General features: G+C 44.8%; 1 protein-coding gene across 2 annotated transcripts in view; it reads right to left on the bottom strand.

Annotated features, from left to right (window-relative positions):
* Positions 1 to 892, bottom strand: part of MPPED2 (metallophosphoesterase domain containing 2) — a 210,660-nt gene extending 209,768 nt beyond the window's left edge. For both annotated transcript variants that reach the window (XM_061381006.1, XM_061381009.1), the window contains exon 1: positions 802 to 892. The gene's annotated coding sequence lies outside the window, so the exon portion shown is untranslated. The remainder of the gene's footprint in view (positions 1 to 801) is intronic.
* Between the last annotated feature and the right edge of the window lie 6,032 nt (positions 893 to 6,924).

Consider the following 6,924-nt stretch of genomic DNA (forward strand, 5'->3'; position numbering starts at 1 on the left):
CGTTCGTCCCCCGCCGCCCAGCCCGGGTCGCTGGCCCGCTCTGCAGGCTGCGATCGCGGAGACAGGAGGCGGCGGGGGAGATCCAGGTTGGAGCGCGGGGAGAGGGTGAGAAACGGCCCCGCGCGAGAGCGGCGCGCGCGCAGGCGGCCCGAGGGCGGCCGCGGAGCGCAGACCCAGCACAAAGCTGCGCGGCGCCTTCCCGGCCGCCGCACCTCGCTCCGGCCGCCGCGGGCGCCCAGGGCTCGGGCCAACACAATGCACCCGGGCCTAGGCCCGGGCGGCTCGAACACAGAACCCCGGGACTTTCTAGTAAACAGCTCGCCGTGCCCTCGTCCCCACCCCCATCCCCGCCGCCCGGCTTTCGCCGCTGCCCCTCGCCTACACCCCCTCCTCCGCTGCTAAAAGAGCCCGGCGGAGGAGGGAGCGGCGAGGTGGGGACCCCGGGAGGTCGGGGGCCGAGGATAGGGGCGGGGGGAGGGGAGAAGGGCAGAGGGGCGACATGGGGAGTGGGAGGGAGACAGCTCCTAAAAAAGAATTCGCTTTCGCTCCGGGGGTTGGAAAAAAGCCCTCCTCGGGTTCCGAATTGCCCGGAAAGCGCCGACTCGAGCGACTGTCAGGGGCACCGGGGCAGCCGCGGTCCGCAGCCTCCGAGCCCCTCGCACGCGCCTCTGACAAGGCACCTCTCACCCGGGCTCCGCTTTGTGTGTGCATTTTTTTCCCTTCCTCTCGCGCGCGGCACCGGGCGCCCGGCCGCCTCCTCCCCCTCCCCCGCCCTCCGCCTCCCTTCCCGGGGCGGATTACCTTTCCCGGGCTGCGCTCCGGGTCCCGGGGATGCCTTCAGCGCCCGACGAGCAAGCGATCCATCGCGGAGCAGCCGGAGCCGGCGGGAGGCGCGCGGGGGGCGCGCGGGGGCGGCGAGGGGCGCGGGCGGGCCAGAACCTTCGACCCCGAAGGTCCCGCCGCGGGCTGGGGCGGGGGGCCGGGGGCGCGGCGCGAGAGGGAGACGGGGGGCGGGGGGAGAAAGGACCCGAGCAGCCTCGATCTGGGGAGAGAGCGAGCGTGGGGGCGAGGAGAGGGAGCGAGGGCGCGGCGAGCCGGAGGGAACGAGAGCGGTGCAGTGACAGGGACTGCCACTGGGGTCAAAGGAGCAGAGCTCCAGGAAGCAGGGCGGCCGAGGCGCCGCTCCGTGCGCGCTCCCCGGCGGGACCCCGCGCCCTCGCGCGCCCCTGCTGCAGCCCCGGCCCTCTGGAGCCCCCACTGGCGCCCCGAGGCCCCGAGGTTGCGAGAGGAGGCGGGAGCTAAGGGCGAGGCCGGTAGCCTGCTGGTGCTCCCGGGTCAAGCAGGCGGCAGGAAGCTGAGCTGCAAGTTCATCATCATGAGTGTGATCAGCGTAAAAATGATAGGGGACTGAGGAGGGGGGCTACGGAGCCCCAGGAAAATAAAGGGAGTTTTCCCTCCAAATGGGCGTCTTCTGCAAAGGGAACACCCAGGGCCCAGGCCCCCCCACCCACCGACCTGCCAGGCGCGGTCTGGAGTCCTGGCACAGCTCCAGGGCGCAGAGCTTGCCCGGGGGCAAGGAGAGCGGCTCCGGCACCGCGCTGAAACTGGGGAGGCCGACCCTGGGTCTCCTCCCTTCTCAGAGCTTAGACTTTAATGGGGTAAAGCTATGCACCTTTTTCTGCACACACAGACACACACACGCATGCACACACACCTCTTTCTTTCTGCAATGTTGTTCCTGAGAAAGAAAAGGCCAACCCAGCTGACAATTTCTTTCACCTCCAGGTTCAATTTAGGGAGGTGAGGAGAGGCAGAGTCTAAGTATTAACATTTTGGCCTTTGGGGCACATTTTCCCCGAAGGATAAGCAGTTCAAAAACATTGTAAAAAATCAGTTTGCCCCCTTTTTTCCCCTGCTACTTTGGATTATGGAAGAAAAGATTTTCGTAAGAAAAGGAAAAGTCGCTGAGATGCTGGAAGACAGAGGACAAGGAAGAGAAGGCTTTTAGAAAACTTGGTTGATGACGTTGACTGTGAAAGACAGGTGACCCTGTGATGTTATGTCATTGTCCGAGTTGAAGGATTTGGATGCCAACCAGCTCTAATTCCTTTGCAGGAGTCAGACTCAAATATCTAGGCATTCTCCACAGGGAAATCCAGTGGATGTGTGTGAGAGGGTGAAGTGTGCTAGGTATACTATGGGACAACGGACTAGACATCCTGACTGAAATTATAGCCCCTAAAAATAAAAAGGAGCCACTGCAACCTGGTCTGTGGCCTCTGTGTGGAGACTAATTGGTTTCCAGGGTCAGGGGAGGAAGGGAGAGAGGCTGGTAGGAGCCCCTATAAAAAAGATCAAACGGAATTCACTTGAAACATGTCCCTTTTACAATGGACTTTCCTGGCACTTGAAGTAAGCTATGTCTTATGCCCGAGCTGAAATGAAGGGGAGAAGGTCTTGCTAATGTATTTATTTTGTTGTACGGTATGTCCAGAGTGTCCGTCCTTGTCAAATGTGCTGGGAACCATAGGACAGTCACTTTCCTTGCCCAGCATAAACCGCAGCAAGGAGCACTGGTGTAAAAGAACATTAAAGATGGGCAGGGGAATGGACCTTTTATATTTTGTTTTTGATTTCCAGTCCAGCAGCAAACATTGACTGGAGTCATGTTTTTGAAGAAATGCTTGGTTTTCTTTTTTTTTATTCTGTGAGTTAGCAGTATACTCCTTATCTAAATGGTTAAAAATTTTCAACTGATTTTGACTGATTTAAATCTGCACCAGCCAAATCATTTCTGTGGTTTCCTTCCTTTAAAAAAAAAACTTGATAGTTAAAACAACAAAACTAGTTTGTACATGATCCCGGATCTAAATAATGTACACACAAAAAATAAATAATAACCTGTTCTACTTTAGTGGCACATTTTATAGGACACTTAATGATATTAAAAAAAAATCAAGTCAGTGATCTTTCCGAAGTTGATGAAGAATTGTTTATTATTTAATTGAGTGGGAGAAATTGAGGCAAATAGCTTAAAATTGTAACATGTAGTATAGGAAGAAGTGCACCTTTCTGTGTCTCTGCTAATCAGTTACCTACTGAGAGTGACCAACCTATATTAGGATTATGAATTTTTATTTCCATTTGTCTACCAAAATAAAAAGCTGGGGAAGTATACATGAATTTAAACAATAAATTAAGAACAAAAGAAACTCACTTTTCAAATAATCCTCATCCCATGTATTTGAACATACTGCATTTTGTGAAATCATATTCTCTACCAATATAGCTACCTACACTAAAAGCTTGTTTTAAAATGATTGGATGTGAACTATGGCTGTCCCTTGACATCAGCTTTGAAACATCAAGCCTCATTATACCAAATTTTAAATGTTATATTCTGGGAGTTGTGGGTGTTTTGTTTTTTTTTTTCTTTTTAAGGTAAGTAAGCCTATAAGATCCATTTTTGTTGTTGTTGTTAAATTCAATTTTTATTGCTTATGATGGAAAACAAAAGAAGGATGAAAGTCAAATGCCAAGTTTATGCTTGCCTCTATGCAAATATTACAAATATTTTCCTTTAATGGAATGTAAATCTGTACTCTTTCTCCAGTGATTTCATTGAAGGAACTGGCAAATACACTTCCCAATAGCCTGCCGCAGTGTCTTTTAAAATATCATTTCAGAATGCATTCAGGGAAGAAAATGAGAGGTGGAAGCATGGGAGAACCTTAGATGGAAGCCTGGAAAGTGAATACTACTTCCTTTGAAATGTCAGTACTTTATTTGGAGTTGGCTTTCTTTTTCCCTGTTAGAACAGCTTTCCAATACTTCAGGGATACTTGCGCATAACTTAAAACTTAATTTCAGCCTGTGGCTCCTCTTCAGAAAAAAAATTAACTATTTTGCCTCTTTTTTACTTTAAGTTGGTTGCATTTCAATCATTTTCCAACAAAACTTAAGATATATATGATTAGAAATCAGTGACTGTTAATAGTAACTATTATGACACAATTAGAAAATTGAGCCAACTAACACCTTTACTTTATTCTAAATTCCTACAGTTTTTACTTTTTTAAAATTTGTTTTAAATGTTTTCATTTTAACCTCCTCAAACTGGAGAATGATGCCCTCTATTCCTTTCTGGTTTTCATTCTTTTGTGCTATGCACATAGTATTAATAGAAATTTGGAAATATTTATTAAACAACCTTATGAGTCAGTAAATGAGAAAATGAATAAAAGAATTCATGAGTAATTGAAGCAACTACACAATGAAGGAAAATCCATATCATATATGTAGGAATGGAAGTGACATCCTGAGACCAGTGTGGAGGATAAGAGCTAAGGATTTTCTATGGAGTTCAAAGAGTACAATTAAAGGGGTTTGTTAACATCTTCAGAAACATGAAATAGTACTTAAGACTATCTCATAAGTTGATTTTCTCATGGAGAAGCTGATGATTTTTATGTATCTCATCCATTTAAAGGCAGCCTTCTTTTTAAATATAGTAGGATGTACAAATAAAGAATTTATATCTTAAAATTTACATATTTAATATACCAAGATATAGTCTCAAAAGAAAGCTATGTGCTTAACCTGATTCTTTGATAGATCCTTATTTGAAGTGGGCAAAATAAATATATAAATAATAGTTTTTGTTCTTTTTATTTAAAATTTCCTTTTGGTTAACCAATAAAAATGTGTGTGACTAAAAAAGATTCAAGAAACACTAGAACTGGTAAAATTTTGTATCATAAATTTTATAAGCATTATCTTAGAAAGACTAAATCTGAACCACTTTTGCCAGCAGCTTAAGTAATAAACATGGAAGAAGTGAAAAATCTTAAAATTTTGCAAAGCACTTACTAATTCTTACCGTATTTACTAGTTAATGCCTCGCATGTATCAACAAATCAAATGAATATTATTTATGTGATAATAACTTTAGTAATCAATTTCAAAAAAAATCTGAGCAAGATACTGAGCATATGCATGATCTCTGTTGCCAGTGTTTGCTGGGTCCTTCCTAAATCGTGGTCCCAATTCTGGAAATGTGGAATGGAATTTAGTGGCACCTGAGATAGGCTTGTCATGGTGGAAGATGAGCAATCTCATTGAAGTAAAAGCCAAAGTAATCACTTTTGAAAGATGGGCAGTGTAGAAGACCCATAATAACCTGATTAAAGAAAATGTATGTGGGGGGTTTCAAGTTTAATAATTCAATTTGACAAGCTAGTATAAGATATACAATATTTTGAGTAAGCAACATATAATGTAATTTTCCTTCTCAGCAAAAATAAATGCAGTTTTAAAAAATTGACTTTGAGAGACCAGCAGACTCTAAACTCCATTTCTCTCAGTATTATTAATGTTATGGTTCGATTATTTATTAAATATTTTATAGGCTGTGCTCTGTGACAGGCAGAGTACTCAAAACCATGCCGATGATCTTATGATGCAAACAAGCAAAAGTTTTCTCCCACACTATGAAGTATGTAGTCTAATGAGCCTGATGAGAGACTGGCTTTAAATAATCACACAAGTAAAAATTGTATCTAAGAAAAGGAGAGGAAACGGGTACCAAGAAAACTTAAAGTAGGGGTACTTTTCCTCCTCCGAGTGAGGAAAGGAATACAAGGATGTCATAGAAAAGAGAAGCAGTCTGGCAGGTTGCTGAGTTCAAAAGGGATCTGTACACAGCTCTGTAGGCAGAAGCCTGAACTAAAGGGCCAAGTTAAAAACATTTGAAGGTCACAGCTAAGGCCCTGTTGAAGATGTTTGACTTTATTCTGAGGGCTCCTGGAAGCTGTTTAAGGATCTTAAGTAGAAAGGCTAACATAATTTGATTTATGTTTTGCAAAGGCCACTCTTGCCCCAGCCTGGAGAATGGATTTTAGGGGGCTAGGGTCAATTTTGGGAGGTCATTTGTAAGCTCTAACAGTCATTAGGTTGAAGGTGATGGTAAGCTCCAGCCAAATAGTTTGGAGGAGGTAAGGCATGAAGAGATGTGAATAGATTTAAGAGATTTGAATACATTTCATGTAATAAAAACAAAGTTTTGTTGTTGTTTAGCCTCTAAGTTATGTCTGACTCTTTTGCGACCCTATGGACTTGTAGCCCTCCAGGCTCCTCTGTCCATGAGATTTTTCAGTGGGTTGGGTTCAATGGAGTAGGTTACCATTTCCTTCTCTAGGAGATCTTCCTAACTCAGGGATCAACCCTCATCTGCATTGGCAAGCAGACGCTTTACCAGTGAGCTACCAGGGAAGCCCCAGGACAAAGATCAACAAAATCTTGAAATACTGTCTTAAGGCATGGTAGTACGCAGCCAGAGAGGTCGAGAGCTATGCTTACCTGACGACTTCTTTTATTAAAGCCCTCATTCCCCTCATAGGTCAGGCTTCTCCTGTCTCCAAGTCACCTTCATTCTGTTCTCTACATCCTTTTGGGATCCCATCTTGCCATGAAGAACTGCAGTATTAAATACTAGCATAAAATGTCACTAATCTTTTTTTCAAACACACAGATTCTAAAACATCATCCCTCATTCAGTGCCCCATACCTATTTTTGGTCCACATATGGACTTGTCTTGTTTTGTATGAAATATAAATGCAAGAGGTAAGTGTATTTCTGCTTTTGCTGTAAAGTTTGCAGATGCTACATCAATTCCACGTCTGTCCTCATTGGAACTAGTTCATTTTTATTGAATATTCCAAACAATATTCTAAGTGATTCTTAAAATATGGCCGTGTTTTAAGTGAAATCTTCAAAGAAGCAGATATGCTTTCAAAGGAAATACAAGTAAGAATATTGCTCTTTTGGTACAGGATTATTCCATGTGAACCCAAGCAGTCTTCACCAACCCGTTGTGAAGGTGTTCTTGTTGGTGGGTTCCTGATTGTTGCAAGCTAAGTCACTAT

This window comes from Bos javanicus, chromosome 15, assembly GCF_032452875.1.
Source record: "Bos javanicus breed banteng chromosome 15, ARS-OSU_banteng_1.0, whole genome shotgun sequence".
In the NCBI taxonomy this organism is placed as follows: Eukaryota; Metazoa; Chordata; class Mammalia; order Artiodactyla; family Bovidae; genus Bos; species Bos javanicus.